At 50.7% G+C, this 25,284-nt stretch overlaps 1 protein-coding gene and 1 long non-coding RNA gene across 16 annotated transcripts in view; both read left to right on the top strand.

The window, feature by feature from the left end:
- The first annotated feature begins 9 nt into the window (after positions 1–9).
- LOC109448582 (uncharacterized) lies at positions 10–13,378 on the top strand. 13 transcript variants are annotated; one of them, XR_012492598.1, is made up of 5 exons: positions 48–188; positions 630–845; positions 5,603–5,732; positions 7,781–7,853; positions 10,681–12,458. It is a non-coding gene; the product is annotated as an uncharacterized LOC109448582 (long non-coding RNA). The 13 variants fall into 13 exon arrangements; XR_012492601.1 differs by lacking the exon at positions 5,603–5,732 and having other exon boundaries at positions 10–188; positions 10,677–12,458; XR_012492600.1 differs by lacking the exon at positions 5,603–5,732 and having other exon boundaries at positions 12–188.
- A 1,904-nt stretch (positions 13,379–15,282) lies between these two features.
- SH2B3 (SH2B adaptor protein 3) overlaps positions 15,283–25,284 on the top strand; it is a 39,041-nt gene continuing 29,039 nt past the window's right edge. For 2 of the 3 annotated variants that reach the window (XM_074321359.1, XM_019734063.2), the window contains exon 1: positions 15,283–15,637. The gene's annotated coding sequence lies outside the window, so the exon portion shown is untranslated. The remainder of the gene's footprint in view (positions 15,638–25,284) is intronic. The other variant, XM_019734061.2, reaches the window with a different exon arrangement.

The raw sequence follows: 25,284 nt of genomic DNA, 5'->3' as shown, positions 1-25,284 counted from the left end.
TGTCCCGCCCGGGGGTTGGTCAGGCGGGACCCGGCACGCCCCCGGATTCGCCACGCCCCCGGATTCGCCACGCCCCCGTGGGCCCTGCCCCGAAACCACTCTTAAAGGGCCTACGATGTTTCACGAATCTTCAGTGCCTCGTCCCAGGAAAGAGGATCGGGTCCCCGAGAATCAACGCGCTTCCAGCGGTAAGGACCGGTTGCGGGTTCTCCCTGAAAAAACATCGGGAGGCCCAGGCAGGACCTCTCACTGAAGCCCTAGGCCTGGAGCCCGAGCTCCTCCCTGGCTAGGGTTGCCAGATTTAGTAAATTTAACGCCCAATTAAATTGAAAAATAACTGGACATGCTGAAAACGTGTGATTTCTAGAAAACAAGCTGAATACAGGATATTTCGGGCGTTCTGACCAAGTCAATGGAGGACTGTACTATATGTCCAGGATGCCTGGCAACCCTACCTCTTGCCCCATGGGAAGAGGGAAAGTTCTGGAGGGTCTTAGAGAAATCGCTTCACTTGTCTAGGCCTCAGTTTCCTCATCTGTAAAATAAAGACAGTAATGGTATGTCAAGTTCATGGCACAGAGCAAGTGTTGTCAGCAGATAGGAATTGCTGTCCTTTTTATTCTACCCAGGTAACACAGTTCCACCTCCCTGGACCTGTCTTTGCTTCCTGCTCTTGCTGCCTCCCCACAGTCCTCCAGGACTCAATCACTGTCTGGTTCTGGCCTGAGGGCAGGAGAGAAACAGGACAGACCTGGACCGTCTATTCATTCTACAGCGTTTCACTAAGTGCCTACTGTGTGTCAGCCGCTGTACCAGGCACTGTTCCTGAGTTGACCAACAAACAAGTAAGATGATTTCTAGAAGTGGTTCTGCTAGGACAACTATTAGCCATGGCAGTGGGGTAGAAATACTAGAAGTACAATTTTAGACAAGGTAGTCAGGGAAAGCTTCCCTGAGGAGCAGGGAAGGAGGGAGCTGCGTAGATATGTGGGGGAAGGATGTACAGGCAGAGGGACCAGCAAGTGCAAAGGTCCTGAGAAGGGACCATTCCAAGCATGTTTGAATGGGCAAGAGGCCAATGCGACTGAAGTCGAGTGAGCAAGTGGAAGAATAGTAGGAACAAAAGGTCAGGGAGTATTGGCAAAGGCAGGTTGCTTAGGGCCTTGTAGATCATAGGAAAGACTGCTTTCCAGAGTGGAGAGAGACAGCTACCTGATGATAGCTGATGTCAGCTGAGCCCCTGGATCCAGCTATACCTGATGCTGAATTAATTCCTCCAGCAGGAAAGGCGAGGTCGAATTTCTCCAAGTCTAGACGCTTGCCACATAAGGCAAATGCCAGGCATATGGGCATTTGGGCCGTAGTGTGTGGGAAATTTCCCAGAAGCCTATGAGCCTTGGCTCTCAGAGCCCTCGTGCTGGAGTCAAGGGATGACATGAGTGAAAGAGGCAGAAGTCAGAGAGCAAGCGCCTGGCATCTTTTTTTTTTTTTTTGAATCATTATTTTTTCAGTTGACGTGAAATTTACATAAAAAATTAACTGTTTATGGGGTGGTAAAAAAAAAAAATTAACTGTTTAAAAGTGAACATAGGGATGGCCGGTTAGTTCAGTTGGTTAGAGCATGGTGCTAATAACACCAAGGTTGCCAGTTCGATCCCCACATGGACCACCGTGAGCTGTGCCCTCCTTCCTTAAAAATAATAATAATAATAATAAAAGTGAACATAATGTATAACATGGTGACTATAGTTGGTAACACTCTATTGAATAACTGAAATTTGCTGAGAAAGTAGAACTTATATGTTCTCTCCCATACGTGCAAATATATATATATACACTATAAATATGTGAGGTGATAGATGTGTTAATTAACTAAATGAAAGAATCTTTTTACAATGTATGTATTTCAGATCGTCACAATGTACACCTTATCTTACCTCAATAAAACTGAAAATAAATCAAAGAAAATAAATACAGCTCCCAAATTTTAAAAAATATAAATAAAGAGAACAATTCATCGATGGTTAGTACATTCACAATGTTGTGAACCTACCCCTTCTGTCTGGTTCCAGAACATTTGTATCACTCCAGTGTAAAGCCCTACACCCAGCAGCGGTTACTCCCCATTGGCCCCTGCCCTCAACCCCCAGCACTGCTAATCTACTTGCTGTCTGTGTGAATCTGCCTATTCTGGACAGCTCATATAAATGGAATCACACCACATGTGGCCTTTTGTGACTGGTTTCTTTCCCTCAGCATCACGCTTCCAAGCTTCATCCATGTAACAGCATGAGTCAGTATCTCCTTCCTGTGGTTTTACAGATGGACCACATTTTGTCTATCCTTTCGTCCCCTGATGGACAGACATTAAGTTGTTTGCCCCTTTTGGTGATGAACGGCGAGTATCTTTGTCACTGGAAATGTAGAGGACCGGAACAGGGACAGTGATTCAAAAGGACTGGAAAACAGAATTTCAAAACCAGAACTGGGTTGTGGCTACCATTACCAAAGTCCTGACGATTTTACCTCCAAACCATGTCTCGAGTTTGTCACTTCTGTATCTCTACCACCACTTCCCCATCCCAGGCCACTGTCATCTCTTGCCAGATTGGCTGCCATAACCTTCTCTCAGGTCTCCCTTCTGGCACTCTGGCCCCTGCACCCCCTGAATCCATTCTCCACTGAATAAAATTTAAGTCAAATCAAGTCATGGCACTCTCTTGCTCAAAGCCTTTCCATGGTTTCCCATCGCCTCAGGAGTCAGTCCAGGTCCTCTCTGTGAGTGGCAAGACCTTACTTGTCTTGGCCTCTGCCCACCCCTCCAGTCTCTTCACACACATTTTCTTATCTCCACTCCCTCAGCTTTGGCCACCTGGCTTCCCTCTGTTCCTAGAATGCACCACACCCTGAACCTTTGCACATGCTGGTCCCTTCCAGGCCTCCTCCTTCAAGCTCTCACTCAGCGGTCACCTCTTCCAGGAAGGCATATGATCCCCAGCCCCACCCTGATGAGTCTAATGCCTTTGTTTCCTCCAATCGGTCATTCTTTCAACCAATATTTAGTGAGCACTAACTGCATCCGAGACACCAGGATACAAGGTAAAAAGACAGATAAGTACATACATGCATGTTCATAGCAGCACTATTTACACTATCCGAAAGGTGAAGACATCCCAGATCTCCATCGAGGGATGAATGGGTATATTAAACATGGTCCATCCATACAATGGAATATTTACTCAGTCATAAAAAGGAATGAAGTACTGACACAGGCTACAATGTGGTTGAATCTCGAATACGTTCTGCTAAGTGAAAGAAGCAAGACACAAAGGAACAGTGTGAATCCATCGTTATGAAATGTACAGAATAGATGAATCCACAGGGACAGAAAGCAGACGATCAGTGGTTGCCTGGTACTAGGGGGAGGGAAGAGTGGGAAGTGACTGCTTAACAGGTAAGGGGCTTCACTTTTGGGTGATGAAAACGTTTTGGAACCAGATAGAGGTGCTTGTTGCACAACATTGTGAATTCACTTTAAAATGGTCGATTTATGTCATGTGAATTTCACCTCAATGAATTATTATTTTTTTTGCATTTAATTAATTTTTTTAAAATTTATTGGGGTGACAATTGTTAGTAAAATTACATAGATTTCAGGTGTACAATTCTGTAACACATCATCTATAAATCCCATTGTGTGTTCACCACCCAGAGTCAGTTCTCCTTCCATGAATTATTTTTTTTATTGACAGGCAAGTGTTCCTGCCCTCCCTTACCAGAGGAAAAAAATAAGGAAGCAACATTCATACAGTACATTAGATGACGTTAGGAGTCAAGGAGAAAAATAAAACAAGGGAAGAGCATATGAATTGTGAATGAGGATGGTGAGCTGCCATTTTCACTAGGTGAGGCCTACAGAAGGTAGCTTTTGAGTAAAGACCTGAAGGAAATAAGGGCATAAGCCATGCAGATATCCAGAGGGAACAGCATTCCTGGTACAGGGAACAACAAATGCAAAGGCTCAGAGGCAAGAAACATGTGAAGGGGGCCAGTGTGGCTGGAGCAGAGAGATCAAAAGGAGAAGAGAGGTGAGATCAGGGAGGCCTGTGAGCTTTACTGAGAAGGTTGGTGGGATGAGGAGGACCCACCAAGGAGATGAGAAGGTACAGACAACGAAGTAGGAGAAAAACCAGGGCAGGCCAATTACAGGTATCGTATCTGGGTTTGATGACTCTACCTAACCTGTGACACCGCCCCACCATCCCAGGTTAGAGGGTGGGTCCATGAGGGCAGGGAGTTTCGCCTGCTTTGTTCACTGTTGCGTCTCCAGCGCCTGGCACAGCACCTGGCATATAGAAGGTACTGTGTGACTCCAGGCTTGAGCCAGTTCCTCCCAGGAAGGTGCCCACAGGACCTGCCATCTGGCATCCAGATTTTGGCCTCCCAGCCCTTTCTACTGATCCCCCACTTTGTGCAGCCACCAGCAGGGAAGATAGTGGTCCAAGCTGGGGTGTGAGGCGGAGTTTCCTTCCACAGTGGTTGCCCCACCCCAGAAGTGGCCAGGCCCAGCCAGCACCAAGAAGGAACTGAAATTGTCCTCCACCACAAATACTTGGCCCAGGCTACAGACTGGGAGAGGGGAAGCGATAGGAAAGGCCAGAGTCCCTGGCCCTCAAAAGGCCCCCCTCCTCTGGGAGGAGTGGGGGAGAAACGGGGACCCGTGCACCACCAGCCTGAGGCCTGGGTCCTGTGTGTGACTTTTGCTGAAGGCGTCTTGCAAGGTCTTGCCAGCTCATTGCATAGCGTCAAATGGAGGGTTTGAGAGCCCTGCCCTAAAAGGGGGCATTGCTGAGTCCTCTCCTCCTCATCCCCTCTATTATTTACGGAGCCTCTCTTCTTCCCCCTTCCCAAACCCTCTCTTTTCTCTTCTGCTGCCGACCACCAAATTTCTGAATACTTCCTCCCAAGGAGCAAGTGAAACCTTGAGTTTCACCTGCTCCTTATCAATAACCAAGATGCATTGCATATCGGCCCAGGGCCAAGTTCCTTTGCTACACAAACCCTTATATTGAATCCTTAAACCAAGGCTCAGAGAGAGTAACGTGCCCATGGCCTCACAGGACGAGGCAGAGCTGGAGGTCCAACCCAGAAGTCCAGAATGGCTGCCTTTGGTATATGTGTTTCCTCCTGTTATATATCAGGTCAGAACCTGAAGGGAGGTAGGGCTGGCAGCCTTCATTTTTGAGCCACACCCAGGATTGCAGATGGCAGGGGAGGTCTTGCTTTTGCTTCTGAAGCCTCAGACGCTAAAGCAACTGGTAGTAACCATGCTTTGAGCTGGAGATTAATGGATGTCATGTGCACCTGTGGGTTCCAGTCCCCACTCTGCTATTTTCAAGCTGTGTAACCTCCTTCAAGGCACTTGGCCTCTCTGTGCCTCGATTTCCTTATCTGTAAAACTGAAGAAATAACAGTCCCCATCTCATAAGGTGCTACAAGGGATTTCAAGAATAGCTAACATTTACTGAGCCCGTGCTGCTTTGTTGTGTTTCTCATGACAACGCTGAGAACAGGGAACGATTTTGCCACTCCCGTTTTACAGGTGAAGAAGCCACAATGAAATGGCTTGCAGCAAGCAAGTGGATTGGAATCCAGGCAGTCTGGAATGCGAGTCTACCCCTGTTGTCCCTCTGGGTAATAATATAAAGCCCTCAGGGCAGCACCAGCACATAGTAAGTACTCAGTGACTGTCAGGTGTTACCACCCTCTCCTGCTCACAAGTTTTGGTTGGCAGTTCAAACGTCTTTGAGTAATAGAAAATTAAAAAAAAAAAACAACGAAGTCAGTGTCTAGGAAATGTGGTGTTTGGGGGTTAAGAAAATGAAAATATAGGGTCCTTGGGGAGAATTTCTAATTTAAAATTTTTAAAAATATTGATCAATAATATATGGTGATGGAAAGAGAACTGACTCTGGATGGTGAACACACAATGTGAGATATAGATAATGTATTACAGAATTGTACACCTGAAATCTATGTAACTTTACTAACAGTTGTCACCCCAACAAACTTTAATTAAAAAAATTAAAAAAAGAAATATTTATTAAAAATGAAAAAGTTTGAGTGCCAGACCTGGGTTCAAATCCTGCCTTGGAATCTGAGTAGCTATGTGACCTTGGGCAAGTCACTTTACCTCTCAGTTTCCTCATCTGGAAAAGGGAGATACAGTGTTGTTGGAAGGAGTCACTGAGCTTCAAGGCCCTTGCTAAGTTGTTAATATCTGTTTATTTAAGATCAGCCTGGAGTGGACTGGAAGCATAGTGAGGGCATATCCCAAACCCCCTCCAAATCCTGGCTCCTTTAGCTAACAAGTTTTTTTTTTTTAACTTTTTTATTGAGGTGAAATTCACATAATGTAAAATTAGCCATTTTAAAGTACAATCCAGTGGCACTTAGCACATTCACGCTGTTGTGCAACCACCAGCTCGATCTAGTTCCAAAACATTTTCATCGTCCCAGAAGGAAACTCCACACCCATTAGCAGTCACTCTCCATTCCCCCCTCCTCCCAGCCTGGGCAACTACCGATCTGCTTCTTGTCTATGGATTTACCTATTCTGGACATTTCATGTAAATGGAATCATAGAACACGTGACCTTTTGTGTCTGGCTTCTTTCACTCCGCATGTTTCGAGGTTCGTTGTAGCATGCACCATTCCTTTCTATGTATCATTCCTTTTTATGTAGCATGTTCTTCATTAGTTTTTATGGTTGAGAAGAGACCACATTTTGTGTATCCATCATCATCCATTGATGAACATTTGAGTTGTTTCCACCTTTTTGCCTACTGTGAACTGCTACTACGAATGAACATTTGTAGATAAGTAACTGTTTGAGTACCTGTTTTCAATTCTTTTGGCTCTCTACTTTAGGCTAACATTTTGGGGTTTCCTTTAATGCAGATGGGGGAGGGGAGTATTAAGCGATTCTCAGTCATCTACTCCTCAGGGTATGAGAAGGACCTTAGAACAGGGTTAGCTAATAATAATCAACATCATCGATTGAGGGGCCTGTGCTAAGTGCTTTGCACACAATTTCATTTAATCTTCACAAATGCTTTGTGAGGTAGGTACTATCCTCATCCCCATTTTGCAGATGAGGAAATGGAGGCTTAGAGAGGTCAGACAGCAGGAAGGAGACAGAATCAAGGCTCCCATCACAAGCCTGTGTTTCCCAGTCACGATCCACCAATAATCACTAAGTACTTATTTCATTTTGTCTCAAAGCAATATTTTGAGCACCTAATATGTGCCAGGTTTGTGCTGTGTGCAAGAGATTCAAAGGTGAGCAAAACACCAGCCTGACGCTCCAGGAGCTCAGTCCTGTGTGGGGAGGGGAATAGGAGTGGGGGGGTGATAACCAATGAGTAATGAGCAAAGGTCTGGAAACATGAAACGGGGTGGGTCGGGGACAGAAAGAAGTCTGGTGTGGCCAGAGTGTAGGGTGTTTGGGTGGATATTGTCATGAGATGAGATCATTGGGGTTAAGACCTTGAAAGGGCTTGAGATGTCAGGATGAGGTGTCTGAATTTTATTCATAAGGTAATGGGAGCCATGGACAGTGTACAGCGGGGAGAAGCATGGCATATAATTAGACTTGTGCCTTGGAAATTAATAATAATAATATTGATAATAGAATGTATTGAGCACTTAAATGAATTATTTTACTTAATTTTCACTACAATTCTTTGAGGTATGTTCATCTCTTATCCCCATTTTACAGATGAGGAAACTGATGCTCAGAGAGCTCAAGTCACTTGCCCCTGGTAACAGCCAACACTAAAGAAAGAAGGCAGGTATTAAACCATGCCCCAAATCCGTGTTCTCAGCCTTGGTAGTCATTTGACGGTGGATGGGAGGCGTCAGCCCTGGAGCCTGCGAAGCTTCCGGAAGGGTTGGGGAAAACACAGAAGCGAGGTCTGGGAAGAGGCTGGAGGGAATGAGGCAGCCCAGGAAGCCGTTCCCCGGCCCTCCACCACCGGAGGCCACCAGGGGGCGCCAGAGCTCCGCGTAAACCGACTGCAGCCCGCAGGGTCCGCAGCCTGGGACTCTGGCCAAGCGCACACCTGGAAAGCTCGCTCGTGCGTCCCACGCTGATCCCCGGCAGGGGTGGGGACCGCCGGAGTAAGTAGGTTGTCGGTCCTCTGCGGAACCATTAGGGCCTTTAATTACCGGGATTGAAAGCGAATAATTATCTGCGGGGCCTCAAGCCACTGAGTCACTTCCCCTCAGAAACCAGATTCCCCCGGGGTGGGGGGGTGGGGTGCTCGGTCTCGGGGCCAAGGTCAGGATTTTGGAGCCTGAGTGTAAATCCCTGCATGGCCGCTTAGCAGCCTTGTAACTGGGGTACATTTCTTCGCCTCTCTGTACCTCAGTTTCCTCCTCTGTCAAATGGAGGGAAATAACATTCTCTCCTTCATACAGTTGTTCAGAAGATTAAATTGTTAATCCGTCTACGCCCTCAAAATACTGCCTGGCACATAATGCTCTAATAATGCTCAATTCTGTTGTTACTATCATCATCACTATTACTTGGGCATAGTAGGCAGTTAGGAGCTGGAGCTCTGCAGTCAGGCCTTGGGTCCAGGCCAGCTGCTTCAGCCACTTACCAGTTGTGTCACTTTGGACACATCACTTCACTGCCTTGTGCCTCAGATTCTTCATCTGAAAAATGGAGACATTCATAGCAAACCCCTCCCAGGGGACAGGGGGGTGGGAGGATATAATATTGCCTGTGATGGTCTCGGCTTGGTGCACACTTCTGGAAATGGAGTCCAGATTATAAACACTGTTCATTCTTTTCTTAGGCAAGGACTTGGGGCAATGCTAGAGTCAAAAGCACTGGGAGGGCAGAAAAGGGACTTAAGCTGCGGGAGGGAAGCCCCGCGAGCCTAGGTGGCGTCAGGAACCTGCGCTGAGCAGATTAGACCCCCCCCCCCCCCAAGACCGGGAATCCAGACTGGAGAGTTCTGACAGCCCACGTGGAAGGCGGAAGGGCCCAGTTACAGAATAGTTTTCTGATGCTCTTTCCTGGACCTTCCAGCCGCCGTTGGACCCTGAAGGGTGGGGAAAGGGTTGGTTGGGCACTCCCAGAGCTGCCGTGTGCTCAGTATTACTTACGTGCAATGTAATAAATTACACCCTAACTTAGTGGCTTAAAAGTCCAAAGTCTCATCTAAATCAATCTTGAGATTCAAGGTACAACCATTCATTCTGAGGCAAATTCCTCTCCTGCTGTAAAATCAAATATGTTATGTGCTTCGAAAAATACAGTGGTGGGGCAGGCATAAGACAGACACTCCCACTCCAAAAGGGAGAAAGAGGTAACAGGTCCGAGAGAAGTCCAAATCCTTGAGTCTCTAGAATAGTCCTCTTTGGCTAGATGTTCTGCCCTCCAGGCCCGTTGGGGCTGTGGTCCCACCTTGTGGACACACTGGGCTGGGGAGAGGTCCTGCCTCTGGCCACACCAGGATGGTGTTCCTGCCCCCAAAACTTTGCTGGGCAGGAGTGGGGCCCCCAAGGCTCTGTGCCCATTCATGGCTTTACTGGGCGCAGCCCTGGCTGCAGGCTCCCTGGGCGGGAATTACAGAACACTAGAACCATAAGCAGGTGGCTCTATCAGCCTGGATTCACGATGGCAGCCCCACCCACATGACTGCTGGGGGCTCTCCGCGGTGGCCCCACCCTTGAGGTGGCCCTCAGCCTGGGTAGTGCTGCTGGCAGCTCCTCCGAAATCTAGATGGAGGCAGCCACCTGCCACACACAGCTTTGCTGGCAGCAGCACATGCCAGTAGGGGCCGTTGGAGCCGCTCCTGAAGTAGCTGACTGGGTGCTGGAGAGAAACCCAGCAACGAGGGCCCCTCCTTTGAAATCTTTCTGCGATCTAGGACCTTGCACTCTGGGCCTGTGATGGGAGGAAGCCCTAATGAACTCCAAAATGCCTCTGGGTCATTCTTCCATTGCCGTGGACATCTTTCTTCTGCAGCCTTCTTCTTTCCTTTCGGGGCCCTCACCAGAATTGCCCTGAATGGTTGGTTCACAGCAATGTAGGCTTTTTCTAGCATGCACCCCAAAACTCTTCCAGCCTCCACCCATTACCCAGTTCCAAAGCCATTCTACCTTTTTAGGTATTTATGACAGCAGAACGCCCACTTCTCGATACCAATTTTCTGTGTTAGTCTGTTCAGGATGCTATAACAAAATACCATAAACTGAGTGGCTTAGTGTGGGGACAGAGTCCCAGAGAGCAGTTTCCAGGCTCTCAGCCTCACGTGGAAAGGTGCTGGCTCAGTAAGTAGATAGCCATCAGCTGAGGCTAGTTGGCCATCAGCTGTTTACTGGTTAGCCATTAGCCACTGATATAACTGCCGTGGCTGTGCAGGTTCGTTGGTTGGCAGGCAGAGAAGTGGACGGCATATCGTGTGGCTCCTACTTCCTATGTCTCCCCCTGCCGCCAGCGAGACTGGGGTGCAGGAAGACCACTTGTTGGAGTACCGGCGGATGTTTGCTCCCTGTGCCTCCAACCCAGCCACCAGCGAGACTATAGTGGTATGAACCTCTTATCCATGGCTCCGTGGGTGTTCCTTTTTGACCTCACCATATCCTGCGTTCTTATGTAGGGAGCGGGACCAGAGACCCTGCATGGCACTTATAAACAACAGAAATGTATTTCTCACGGTTCTGGAGGCTGGAAGCCCAAGATCAAGCTGCTGGCAGATTCAGTGACTGGTGAGAGTAGATGGTGCCTTTCAGCTGTAACCTCACATGGTAGAAGCACATAGGGATCTCCCTGGGGTCTCTAATAAGGGCACTAATGCATTAGGACTGTGCCCTCATGACCACGTCACCTCCCAAAGGCCTTACTTCCTAACAACATCACCTTCTGGGGTTAGGATTTCAACATGAATCTTGGGGGCATATAAACATTCAGTCCACTGCACCAGCCATTGCCCAGTTAGGGGGCAGACCAGGCTCTCAGGCCTCCTCCTCAAATGGGGCTCAGACCTTCTTCCTAGCAGAGAGAGGACCAGTCTCCAGAAGTGCCTTTTACAGATGTGGACACCAAGTCCTCCACTCACTGGCTGGGTGACCTTGGGCTACAGTCTTTACTCTCAAGCCTCAGTGTCCTCATGTGTAAAATGGGTGTGAGGGTCTATCATCCACAGGGACAAATCTCTGTGGCCACCACTCTTTACAGCCCTTTGGCATGTACTACTCTCACACCGATTATAGATTACGCCAACATCCTTTATTGAGCATGTGTTATGTAGAAGTGCCACCCAAACTCCCAAGCCCTTCATATAAGGTTTCTCATCAAATTCTCCCCTGCAACACAGTGAGGTCAGCCCTTTGATTGTCCCCATTTTACAGATGAGGAAACCGAGGCCCAAATAGTCCAAGTGACCACATAGCCGAGAGAAGGCTGAACACAATTCTAAACCTGTCTGGGTGACCCCAGAACCTTCATTCTTAATTATGAGCCCCCTCAGACAATGGCATCCTGTCTTTGATGTGGGGAGAGACTCTGACCAGGGCTAATGACTTAACTTTTCAGTGTCTCAGTTTCGTCATCATAAAAAGGGGACAGTAATAACAGTAATGGTACCTACCCCAGGGCTGTCGTGAGAATTAAATGAATTAACATATGTAAAATGTCCAGAACTCTGCTGTCCAGTACAGTAGCCACTGACCACATGTGGCTATTTCAATTTTAGTTGATTAACATTAAATAAAATTATGAAGTCAGTTCCTCAGTGACACTAGCCACATTTCCAGAGCTCAGAAGTCCCGTATGGCTAGTGGTGACCATATTGGACATGAGAGAACATTTCCGTTATCACAGAAAGTCTCATTTGTCAACACTGCTTTAGAGGAATGCTTGGCATCAAGCAAGCCTCAAAAACTATTAATCATATTATTATTAAGCCTAGCTCTGTTAACTGTTATAATTATACTGTTATTATATCTGTTACTGTTAATCCTGTCCTAGCCTATTATTATTTTTATATTTATTATTAATCCTGTAACTATTAAGTGCTGTTATTGTTAACTATGATTATATTATTATAATATTACATTTATTAATATTATTACTAACCTATTGCTATATTATTATTAATCCTGTAAGCCTTAGCTTCTATTATTACTATTATTCCTAGACCTGTTAACGGTGTTATTTATTATTACTACTAATATCCTATTGCTATTTTATATTTGCTATTAATCCTGTAATAGTTAATTGTAGCTATTATTATTCATTAGACCTGTTAACTATTGTTCCATTATTATATTTTTATCAACCCATTTATGATTAATCTTGTACCACTTAACTTTCATTTTGTTATGGTTATTATTGTCAATTGTTAACATTACTATTAATGGTATTAATAAGTATTTCTTGATATTGTTGTCAACTATTTTGTTATTAACCCTGAGTGTCTGGCCCCTGGAACTTGTCAGGCAGCAGGTGCTTTCACCCATTGGAAGGAAAGGTGGTGGGTCCTCCTCAGCTCAGACCGCTTTGCTTGTTTCCGGGGAATTCAAACCTTTTTCTCTTTTGGGGCCCCAGTGACCTGCAGAGTGGGAGGAGCCAGCCTCTCTGAGAAGATGAAATTGGTGCTCTGAGCCATGATGCTGTCCAATCTAGGGCAAGGCAAGGCAACGCGATGGAAGGGGATTCTTTGTAAACCCTTTGCCTTTCTAAGGAAAAACAAAAACAAAAAGTGAGAAGTCTCGATCGCGGAGAGCGTTGAAACCAGAAACTGGGCCCTGAAGGGGATGCTGGTGAGAAGAAATTAAGTGAGAAAGAAAACCACTTTGGGCCTCAGCGAAATCTGGCGCGAGAGGAGGCCTGCACAGTGATTAAAAAGGGGAAGAACCACAACTCTCCGTTTAAGTCAGCAGAACTGCCGTCTGGGCAGTGAGAGGGAAAGTGCCTGTGGCTGGCAGATTTCAGCAACCATTTGACAGCTGCTGTGTACCTGGCTGCTCTGTTGGCACCATTGGGCAGCTTTTTGACTGCAGGCAAGTAACTGCTCTCTCTGGCCCTCAGTCTCCCCAAGTGTAATAAAATGATAATAATATAGGGTGATCAGTTTAGGCTTCCCTGATACTTCCCCCACCCATTGTCACACATCCTCAGATGGGGTGTGAACATCACTGGGGCACCTCCTAATGGGTTGCCAACTGCAGACTTTCCAGCTAGAATTCAAGAATCCAAAGCTCAACAGGCCCTTCTGCTGAAAACCCTCCATGGCGCCCTGTTGCCCTTAGAGGATTCCCAAACTTGGCACCGGGACCTTCCGGTCTCCATTTGAGGAGACGGCTTTTCCAGCTTCATCTCTTTCTGTCTATCAGGCTAGGTATCAGCACTGCTCTCCTCTTTTTTTTTTTTTTTTTAAGGAGGGCGCAGCTCACAGTGGCCCATGCAGGGATCGAACTGGCAACTTTGGTGCTACCAGCACCACGCTCTAACCAACTGACCTAACTGGCCACCCCACAACTGCTTTCTTGACTTTCTTTGAACACACCAAGTGTATTCCCACCTCAGGACCTTTGCACTGCTGTTCCTTTGGCCTGGAATGCCCTTCCTTCAAACCTTATCATGCCTGGATACTTCTTGCTGTGGGGTGGGGCAAAGGGATGGTTTATGCTCCAATGTTAGCTCTTCAGAGAGGTCCTCCCTGGGCCTCCAGTCTAAGACAGCCTCTTCTCCGTCCTGTAAATGTTTTCTCATCTTTGTAATATATTATCCCATTTGTTTATTTATGCCCTCTGTCCCCCCACCAGAATGTCAGCTCCATGAGGACAGGGATATTTTTCTTGTTTACTGCTGTGTCCCCAGCACCTAGAACAGTGCCTGGCACACAGTAGGTATTTAATACAGATTTTTGGAAAGCACATAGTTATGGCCAGTTCCTTCAAGGTTATGGGTCTCCAAGGATCCTACAGCAGACCAGCACCTCTTCCCCCATCTGGCTGGAGTCTGGAAATCCCCACCTTCTGGAGAACCCCTTTCTGTAGCTCCAAGGACAGGACTAGGCTTGATTGTTTCATAAACACTTATGTAGTCGTGTTCTCTTCAGCCAAGTCCCATGCTAACTGCTTTAATGCATTAACTCATTTAATCCTCGCAGGAACCCAGTGGAGTGAGTACTTTTATCATTTCCATTTCAGAGATGAGGGAACTGAGATGTAGAGAAGTCCAGTCATTTACCCAAGGCTAGTAAGAGGCGGAAGCAGTGGAATGGCTGAATATGCTGTCCAGGAAGGGGTGATGTGGCCCCTGCAAGCTGGGGGCGTGAGCGACTTGTTTCATGTGTGGGAGGAAAGGAAAAGGAGGCATTTTTCCTCTCTCTTCCCTCCCATGTGTTGCGGGAAGGGCTGGCTGAGCGTATGCTCCATCTCAGACTAGGGGGGACGCCACTGTCAACCTCACCCCACGTAAGGTCATAGAGAAAATGAAAGTATTCCGGGGAGAGCAGAAAGGGAGGCCCAAGGGACATGGGAGTCAGCGGTCCGGGAGAGCTTCCTGGAGAAAGATGCACTCTTGGAGTAGGGTGACGGGCGATCGGTAGGTAGGATAGAAGCCGGCCTGTATGGGCACGAGCAGAGGCAAAGAGCTGAGCTGACGGTGGGGACGGAATCTGAATGGGGACGCTGGGGTCGTGGAGGGTCGACTCAACAAAGTTGTGGATACTCGGGGCCGGGCGGTGTTGGGATCCTTCCCTGGGTGATGATGAAAGCTGCTGTCGCTATTGCACGGACCCGCCGGACGCGCACAGATAAGGCCCAGCAGGAGGGAGTCGGCAGGGGCGCTCCCCCTAGAGGCCAGGCGGCTCGGCCCGGCCCCGCCTTCAGGCCCCGCCTTTCCAACATCTGGCCCCGCCCCGGCAGCCTGAGGCACTTCGTCGCGAGCGCTAGGTGGGTGGGGCCAAAGTTGTCCCGCCCCTCCGGCCGTTCATTCCCTTCTTTAGGCTGCACGAAGAGAAACCGGGTGGGCAAAATATGGGCGTGGTTTAACAAGGCCCCGCCTCTCGTCGGGTCCGCGTTTGAGACCCTAGGACCTGGTCAGCCGCAGAGGAGCAGGGCTGTTGGGCGGGGCCATGAAAAGCCCCGCCCCTCCGGCTGAGTGGCTCGTGGTAGAATAGGGGTGTGGCCTCATGTGGCCCCGCCCCATGGCCGTCCTCCCCCGCGAGGCTCCGCTAGCACAGCCGGTTCCTCTTTACATAACGGCGCGGGGCGGTATGGGCTCGGGCCACCGCCTCCGCCCGGCCGCCTGCCCGGACTATCGCGGCCCGCGGTGGCGACGGCGGCCGCAGCAGCAAAGTTTCCCCGGCGGCGGCCCGGGGGCGCATCCTCCCGCAACTGTCAAGCGCTGGCGGCGGAAATGATGAGACGCTGGCCATTTTCCGAGCCCGGGTTTCCTGCCTGAGCCCCGCTCGAGCGAGCCGCGAGCCAGCAGCCGGCGCGCAGGAGAGAACGCGCCCGGGGCGGGGGCCCGCCCGCCCCCTCGGGATTTCGGGGGGCCGGAGGCGCGCGACGCCATGGGCCGGCCCGGCCCGGACCCCCTCTCTCTCAGGTGAGCCCGCCTTTCCCGGCGCTTCCCTCCGGTGGGGCTGAGAGGGCTTTAATGGGGGAAGAGGAGGCCCATGTCTAGTTCTGCCCAGTGTCTGCGCACCCCCACAACAGCCTAAAATGTTGCCCTGCAGGTAACTCGGATGGGGTGTTCTGGTGTGACCCTTCTCCAGATCCTGCGACACCCTCCCAGCGACACCCCCACCCACACACGTGTTGGAGATGTAAGGGGGGAGCTGAGGCAGTGGGGGAGGCGCTGAGAGAGGGTATGGCTAACACCCCCAGTCCACCTCTTAAAGTAGCCCAGCACGTGGAGGGCAGCAGTTCCCCTCAACTTGTGCCCGGTAAGGAAGGGTCAGGGGTCACCACTTGGTACCTTGAAAGTGAAAGTAATCAAACTGAGGTTGTGAGAATGAAGAGCCCCTCCAGCCGCCGCTCCCTACCCCCTCTCCCAGGTCAGGCCATGTGGCTAAGAGGATAGCGCCGGATTTGGGAAGGCCCTCTCCCCACTCCCTGCATTGTAGGGATGGGCAGGGTCAGGTGCCCCCATGCCACAGAATTTGGTTCACAAGGGTTAGGCGGTCCCAGAGCCCAGGTCTCTTTGGGCTGGTACCCTCACAACTAGCAGCTGGGGTTACAAGGGTATCCTCCCACCAGAAAAGAGAAGTGGAGTGCAGTGCATTGGATTTATAGGTTAGCAGACCTGGGAGGGTATTTCAGAGGTCTTTAATGCCTGGCGAAGAAATCCCCTCCTTCCCTCCCCTCTTTGGCCGCTGGGGCTTTTGGAATGATGGGGACTGCATTTGAGGAACTGGGGAGGGGGGGGCCTGCCTGCCTGTCCCACTTCTTTATTTCATTAGTTTCCTCATTCTCCTGTTTCTCTTCCCCATTCCCGCAGCCACGATGATGTAGGTGAGGAGGTCATTGCCTGCAGCTGGGGGCCTCCAGGGTGGGGCATGCCCAGGACAGACTGAGTGGGAGGAAGTGAAATTGGGGTTCTGGCTGGGGGCTTCAGGCCGAGAGCTTCAGAGCAGAGGACCTGGCAAGGCGATGTCTGCAGGGCCAAGGTCCAGCTTTGGGGCAGGAGGGGCTGAGATCTGACCTGTAACCCTCTTGCTCATCTGGGAGATGAGCATCCCCTGACACCAGCCAGCTGCCAGGCTCAGGTGGGGCCGCTAGCTCATTCTGGCTCCCCATTAGTCCAGTCTTGGGGCCCCTGCCAGGGCAGTGGGTGTGTGGGTCTCCAGGGTTGTGGGCGAGAGTTGTGTCTGGATTTCCCATCACTGACCTGGCTGCCAGAGCAGAAACAGTTCTGGAGGCTCCCGGGAGCCTGTGGGGGCCAGAGACACAGGCCTAATGCAGGAAGAGCAGGCAGAGGCCGCCTGGGCGGGCTGGGGTCAGTGGATTAGAGGCCAGGGCCCATCGGGGAAGTTGGAAGGGTTTTTAATACACTTTTTCTGAGCCTTTTCCCACAACCCCCCTCTGGGAGGGAAAATCCTTCTGAGCCAAAGGGTGAACATTCCTAGAACTTGTGTGAGTCCCTGTGGGCCACAGAGGCCGCAGGCTGGGAAGGGGCTGGATTGCAGTATCAGCTGTTGGGGTGTATTTCTAGCCGAGGGTGGGGGCAAGTGCCACTCGTAAACCTCAGTTTCCCATTATGTTAAGTGGGGTAATAACAGATTTGTGGTAGAGACTTAATGAGCCAGAGTGTGAGAAGCACCTGCTGCCTAGCAGAGAAAGGGTTATTTACATGGAGGTGGTGATTCTGTCATTGCCATCGTTAGTGTTACTGGCTGTGGAATGTTCACCAGTGGCACCTTGCGCCCCTCCTGCATGTTGGGCTCTGAGGCTTCCTGAGTCTTGGGGAGAAGAATTCTGAAGAGCCAGGCAGGATGAGCTCATGGTGCTTTCTGGCTATGAGACCTTGCTTATCCACCCAGCCTCAGTTTCCTCATATGTCAAATGTGTGATAATAGTACCACTTCTTAGGGTCGTTGGAACCATAAATGAGTGAATTCACCAAGTGTTTGAGCAGCGAGATCAAGAGGAGGAGGAGGAGTAATGAGATTGTTGTTACCCTGTCATGGATGTTAGTTCTGCTTGTTTCCTCCCTGGTCCCCTCACTCCGACCACCACCCCCCCCACCCCCACCCCCGCCATTCTTCTGAACCCTGGGCATGACCCTTCTCTGATAGAGAGAACTTTCTAATACACATCAAATTCTGGTGATAGCCTGGGCCCAGCAGGCACTGGGTAGCCCTGCAGCAGTTCAGCCTATGGGGCCCCTTGGATGTCTGGGTCCTCTTGTGCCAGCCCAGGACACCCTCTACCTCCTGGATGGAACCTTTCCAAGGGGGCAGGGCTGAAGGCACTTGGAGGGACATCCCGCTGCTAGTCCTAGGCCTCACCCCCCTACACACACATTGAGTGTCAGAGACAGGGCACATAAAACACTTAGTGCTGGGCCTGGCACTTTAATTATTATTATTATTATTAAATGAGAGACCTTTCCTGTTAAGTTCCCACTTCTCCCTGGTAACATCATGGGCTTTGAAGCCACATATGGTCTCTGCCAGCTTCTAGCTGTAAGGCCTCTGGGCAAGTTACCTGACTTCCCTGGGCCTAACCTGCCCATTGAGGGCCAAGAATCCCAGCCTCTCCAGGGTATAGGAGCCTGTCTATGAGCTCATATTGGAAGTGTATTAGCCTGGCACAGAATGTTGGGTATAATAGCTATGGCTGTGTTACCTTGAGCTTCTCCCTTAACCTCTCTGAGTGGGTGTCATCTAGGACATGGAAGTACAAATGACAACACAATAAGGTGGTTTTGAGAGGAGGCATGCACAGTGCCTGGCATACAGTAGCTCACGCGTAGCTCAATACGCGTGAGCTACTCATATTAATGCTTAAGAGGGGGCTGGCACTTAATTGTCAGGTTTCCTGGGAAGAATGGTCCCTAGGGGCCCCCCGGATGTTCAGCATTCTGGGCAGGGCAGGAAGCTGCTTCCATCTGGCAGACAGGAGAAGCCTGCCTCAAAGACTCCAGAGGTGTAATGCAAGTTGCTTGTTCCCAGCCAGACCCTGTTCCCAGCTCCCCGTCCTCCCCGAGGAAACTGAGGCGGGCAGGCTGCCCAGGGGAAGTGACTCAGCTGGGGTCACTCGCTGAGTCAGGCCTAATTGGGCCCAGGAGCCTTGCACCCCAGCTCCCTGGCTTCCAGGGGACTGAGGTCCCTTGGGGACTGGGCTTGCCCAAAAGCCACAGCTGGACACCCACTTACTTGGGCTCAGATGCCTGGGTGAGCAGCATTCCTTGGTCAGGGCTCTGGGGTCCCACTGACCACCACTGGGCTGCTTCACCTAGCGTCCTTCCTCGGAGCAGGGGTCAGGGGCACTTCCCCAGGAGAGCAGGTCCTTCTGGCATCCCCCGGCCCCGCCCAGGCCGGAAACCCGGCAGCTGAGCAGATGGCTGGAAGATTTTTCCTCCCACGCTACCCTGTCAGGGGTCGGCAAGGGGGGGCTGGGCTGCAGGCTTCCTCGTGAGCCAGGCCTGGAGCCCCTGGGGGCCCGCCCGGATGTGGGCCCCCACCCTGGCTGGCCAGAGGGAGCCTCCTGCTGCCCCAAGTGTCCCCAGGGAGGCCTGGGAGGGAGGAAGTCTGTGCCCTGTTCACCGGCAGCTGACTCACAGGGTGCCTGAAGTGGGGGGGCTGGCCTGGGCGGGTGGGAGGGACACAAGAGGGCTCTTGGCACTGGATCTGTCCTTTGAGGGCTGACACTGGTGTCATCTCACAGGAGGGGTCCAGAGAGGGTGATGAGTATGGGGAGAGGCACAGGAGTGAGTGGGCTTGATCAGACCCCTCCTGAATCCCCCTATTGCTGATGGGGGAAGGGACCTTGCTGACATGCTTCTTCTAGTTAGGGTCTCACCTTTCATCTCCCCTCAAGCCAGGGGCAGTTAAAGGAAGAAGTCACATGCTGGGAGGGGAGGGAGTGGAGTTTGGAGTGTACTGCCCATTCTTGGGGGGGGGGTTCCTGCCTTTCCCCACCTCCCCAAGCCTAGCTGGGGCCAGGGTGTCAGGCTGGGGGTGGGGGCAGAGGAAACCAGAGGACATTTCCTGTCTGGCAGACTGTGCTGGCCTGATAAATGTCCCCAAGCACTAGGTGACCCAAGAGAGGGTGCATCAGGGCCCTGCTGGCTGCCCAAGGGTCTAGGGAAGACCCCACCTCTCAGTCTCCCTGGGGTTCCAGAGCCTTTGCTCCCTACTTCCCAGGGCCTTCTCCAGTCTTGCAGCTTGAATGGTGGCAGTAGGCCACCTGCCAGGCAGCGTGTGTTGGAATCCCCCCAACTCTTTGGGCCTCCTTGGGCAGGGTCTGGACTGCTGGAGAAGTTGGTGCTGTGAGTGGGAAAGACTAAAATGCTCCCTATGGCCTGGAGTCAACCCAGAGGCCTCCCTGGAGGAGGTTTCTTGGAAGGTGTGGGACTTTTTCCTGCCTAAACATCTGTGAGCTGGGGGCAGGGGTGCTGTGGACCTGGGGGAGGGTGAAGTCTCTCCACTGGCTCATTTTAACTTCATTTATAACAATTTAAAATCTCCCCAAGCCTTGGCAGGTGGAATTCCCACAGTGGGTAAAGGCCTTCTGTGCACCTGGGCTTGATAATTAAAAAGGAAATGTTAGCTTCCCAAGATTACGTGACCCAGGATGATCTGATAGAGGACAGTCTGAGAGCCCCTATCTCTGCAGTCATGGGTTAGAGTGGGCCCCACAGCTCAGAGCCAGGATTTCCCAGATGTTTAAGAGCCTGATTTCTCCCCGACTTGGTAGGGGCTCGAGGGTCCCTTAGGATGTGTATGCTCGAATGGGGGACAGCACACATGGGCTGACTTCAGAGCTTTTGCCAGGTCACCCTGAGCAGGCACTCTGGTAGACACAGTTGTTCTGAACTCAGGGTCCTGGGAGGCAGGCTCCCCCCTCCCCCGCAGGATGGGCATGCCTCCATCTCCATATGTTTGCTGTGGGATTTGGGGGTGGGGCGCCAGGATGCAGCCTTCCTGCTCCAGTTTTTCATTGTCGCTCATCCCGCTGTGAGATTTGGAGGACTCCTGGAGCCCTCCCCCACGACTGGAAGCTCCCTGCCCCAGAAGGCCAGGCTAAGCAGGTTGGGGGACCCCTGGATTTGCAGGCCCCTCTGTGTGCAAGGCTATTTATCCCTCTGGCTGCCCAGGCTCCCACATGCTCCTGTGGTACACAAGAGTCTCAAAGATCCCCCTGCGCCTACCAGCCAGCCTCAAACAAGGGGCTCCTAGGAACCCCCAGGTGACTAATAATTGCTTTCTGCCAAGAACTTTGAGCCCCCGATCCCAGGGTTGATGTGATCTAATTAATTGTTCTTCCTATGTGCCTGGCACATAGTAGGCGTTCAACAAATGGCTACCACCTGGCCCGAGGCCCAAGGAGGGACCACCATCCTGTGGCCTGGCTGCCCACATGGCCAGGAAACCTCCCCGGCATGTCCCCTCCGCAGTGCGGGCCACAGCTGAGCTCCCGCTGGCCATTTCCTGCCTGAGCCCCTGCCCAGAGCCTCCTGACAGCCCCTCTTCCTTGAGAAGGCCTTTTGTTTGGGTTCCCATGATGCCCCACTGCCCGGCCCAGCCCGCTAGGCCAGACTCCTGCTGTGGCTTCTTGTGGCAGGCAGGCCTGACCTTCTCTGAAGCTGGCACTCCTTTTTTCTAACAATTATAGTAATATAATGGCAACAGCCACTCATTTCTTGAGCTCTGTCCCCACAGACAGCAGTTCTTAGAATGCTCTTAGTGAGCGCCAAGAGAACATCAGCCCATTGTACAGATGGGGACACTGAGGCTCAGAGAGGGAAGCTTCTTCATCACCTGGAGAAGAAGTGACCCCAGGTTTGGTTGGTAGCTCCACCACGGAGAGGTCATCTGGGTGGGGGGGTCTCAGTGGGTTTCTTGGAGCCCCGCTACCTTCTCTGTCCGTCCCTGCGGGTCAGGAGCATGATTCTAAGAGTATGCTGTTTGGTAGCCTGTCTCAACCACAGGAGTTCATTAATTCATACAATGAGTATTTCTGGGCACCTGTTCTGGCCAGGCCCAGGGGAGTGAGCAGGAATGAGAGGGCACTGACCAGGCATTTGGGGGTTGCTTGTGTATGGGGGCTTCTATTCATTGCCAACTGTGGGACCTCTTTGCTTCAGTTTCTCCATCTTGAAAGTGGGAGAAGTTACTGGCCCTCCAAGTGCTGTTTGAAGCTTAGGAGACTTAATGTTGTACAAAAGTAGTTAGAAAAATGTGTCCTGTATAGCAAGTGCTCAGTACATGTCACTCTTCTTATGGAGAAGTCGGAGTGGGGACCATGGTGAGGAGGGCAGCTAACCATCGCCTGGGCAGTGAAAGAGCTTGGAGTGGGCATAGCTGTTTCAAAAAGGCTCTTGCCAGGGTTTGACCCTGCAGTTGGACTTGGAGACTCTGACCTGCAGGGGTGGACAGGGACAAGTGTCCCAGGCAAAGGGACAGGCATGGACAGAGACCCAGAGTGCCCAGGAGGTGTGTTGGCCCAATGGTTGGTGCTGGCTGCCACGTCTGCCAGAAGAGCTAGAGGTTGCAAATCCAGCTGACCTCCTGCATTCATTCATTCATTCAGCAGGCATTTATTTAGCTCCTGCTGCATGCTAGGAATTGGGGAGGACTCAGGGAGCGCCTGGCCCCACGGAGCTCAATCTGGTGGAGAGATTAGTCACTAATTAAATAATCACAGCGATTGAATGCTAGCACACCTTCAGGTGTGCTGAAGGATAAGCAGCTTGGTTGGAGAACTCAGGGGAGGCTTCTTTTTGTGTGAGACTGGGGGCAGAAGGAGAGCAGCCAGGGCCCGGGGCACACTAATGCAGTCACCCAGAGGCAGCTGGCATAGGTGGAGGCAGATCACATGGGGTCTCGTAGGTGGGGCAGGCGCTTGGGTCTGGAATCAGAGTTCTCTGGTTCCCGCAACCTGTGACAACTGTGTCAAGTCATGGGTGTAAGGTGGCTACAGGGTTGACCATGGACAGGTCACCCACATGTGCAGGTAAAACCCTCCCCCTTCAGCAACAGGGTTTCTTTTCTTGGCAGAGTATGGGGGTCAAGGGCACATATGACTCCTTTCCTTTCCTTCTGCCTGGCAGCTTTTACTGACTACCTACTATGTGCAGCGTGCCTACTATGTGTACGTGCCAAGGACCTGTGATGTGCAAAAATGTAGACTGTGTGCACAGTACCCTCCCAGTTGGTGCAAAGGCACCTACTCTGTGCTTCGATCAGCTGCAGGGTCACCACTGTGGGCTGGAGTTGGTGGAGGCAGCCCCTCGTCCTTGCTGCTACCCTGCAGGTCTGCCCAGCATGATAGGGTCGCATGAAGAGGAGGTGCCTGTGAAGTAGAGGGTGGCAGAAAGAACCCCAATTTCTGGGTTCAGATCTCCACTTGAGTCCCTTTTCAAGGATTCCTTACAACCATCTTATGAGGTAGATACCATGCTGCTCCCTATTTGACAGTTGAGGAAACCGGGGTTCAGAGAGGTCCAGTCGGGTATCAGAGATCACTCAGCTGTGTGTGCGTGTGTGTGTGCGCGTGTGCACGCGCCCAGGAGAGCAGAGATTTGTCTGGTTCATTGCTGTATTCCCAGGGCCTAGCATAATGCCTGGCACACAGTAGGCCCTCATTAATATTTGGGGGGAGGTGAATGAGCAGCCATGATTTTGTGTCCCCAGGGAGGCCCAGGCCCGGCTAGGCTTAGTTGGAAGGAAGGACAGACAGTACCGTAGTAACTAGACAGCTCCAGGGTTCAGCACCGCGGACAGCAGAGGGTGGGGGGCTTCTGCCCTTTTGATTGTGTGGTGCTTAAGGAAGGACGTGCAGGGCTGAAAGGGAAGGGAGTCCCCGCTGGGATGGGCGGGCAAGGGACTGCCTGATCTGACATTTCCCCCATCAGTGCAGGAAATATCTTTGTGCCTCTTGTGAATCTTGTTAATTTATCCCTTTTTATTCATTGTTTTATGTTTATTTTTATTGATAACAGTAATACACTCATTGTAACATTTAAGTAACAATAACAGCAGCCAACCCTTTGAGTTTCTAAGGCCTTTGCATAATTAATTCAAATAATCCTCATAATACGCCTATGAAGTAGGTATGGTTGTGGTTCCCATTGTACAGATGGGGAAACCAAGGCAGAGAGAAGTCAACTGACTCACCCAAGGTCACACAGCTAGTTAAGTGGTAGTGTTGTGATTTGAACCCAGGCTCCAGGCTTCATGTTCTTAACCATATTTTCTAGAGACAAGTGTAACAGTCTTCCTTGGTAACTTCCCCTCCTGAGCCCAAATTCTGGTTCCTCCCCAGAGGTCACCACTGTTTCTGGATGGGTTTGCTTTCTTGCCCACCACCTACTATATTTATGTACTCACAAAAATTGGTAGTTTGTGTTTGTGTGTGTTTATGTAAGTAGGATCACACAGCTTGTACTGTTCTGTGGTTTGCTCTTTTGCTTCATGGGGTGCCGTGGAGATCTACCCGGGGTGGTGGCATAGATCTCCCTCATCCTTTCCCTCTGCTGCAGAACAGACCAGCCTGCAGGTACACCACAGTTTATTTCACCAGTCTCTGACTGATGGGCACTTAGGTTGTGACGAGAAAAAAATTCTGAGCTGTTCTGAATTAAAATTACAGCAGCTAGAGAGTAAGAGAGAGAACAGTTACCTGCTAACAGTTGTGGGCCAGCTCGGACAAAAGTCCACTCACATTCCTGTGTATCTGTTGGAATATAGGATTAATTTCCAAGTGGCTTTTTCCGGTGATTAGAACCCCAGGAGCCTCCGCTTCTAATTTACAAATGAAGTTTCTAATCTGCTGGCCACAGCTAATCCACAGAAGCAAACACTTCTTCCTTGCGGGGTCTGCACCTATCCCAGAGCTAGCCCAGCCTCTGCTTCGCCCATCCCCTTTGTCTATAGCCAATGTAAGCCTTTCGAAAAGGCCTTTGTGAAACTCTAGGACAACAGACATGTTTGTCTTTCCTACCTAGCCATCCTGCGGGTGGTTTAGACTCCATTCCCCAAGACCTGGTCCCCTCCTCCCTCCCTCAACCCCTAGCTATAACCTAACGAGCCCTTTCTTTTCTTCTTTTTTACTTTTATTTATTTAAGTGTGTTTTTCCAGGCCCCTCAGCTCCAAGTCAAGTAGTTGTTTAAATCTAGTTGTCGAGGGCACAGCTCACATTGGCCCATGTGGGGATCGAACTGGCAACCTTGTTGTTAAGAGCACCGCACTCTAACCAACTGAGCTAACCGGCCGCCCCGAGCCCTTTCTTTTAAAAAGACTTTCAGCCACAGGAGTCAACCAAGGTGGTACAGTAGGTAAACACTGTTTACCTTCTCTCACAACCACATCAAAATTGCAACTAATCTACAAAACAACCATTTTTGAATCACCTAAAATCAAGCTGAACTGAAAAGCCTTTCAACTAAGGACGTGCAGAAGCCACCTCCAGACTGGTAGGAGGGGCAGAGATGTTGAACGGGCTGGTCCCACACCCACGTGTGACCATTAAAGATCAGGAGGGATATTTCAGCTGTGGGGATCCCCCCCATCCCCTAGAGGAGC

This window comes from Rhinolophus sinicus, linkage group LG16, assembly GCF_036562045.2.
Source record: "Rhinolophus sinicus isolate RSC01 linkage group LG16, ASM3656204v1, whole genome shotgun sequence".
NCBI lineage: Eukaryota > Metazoa > Chordata > Mammalia > Chiroptera > Rhinolophidae > Rhinolophus > Rhinolophus sinicus.
Note: the sequence above shows the minus strand (reverse complement) of the source record. Positions and strands in the feature narration are given on the sequence as shown.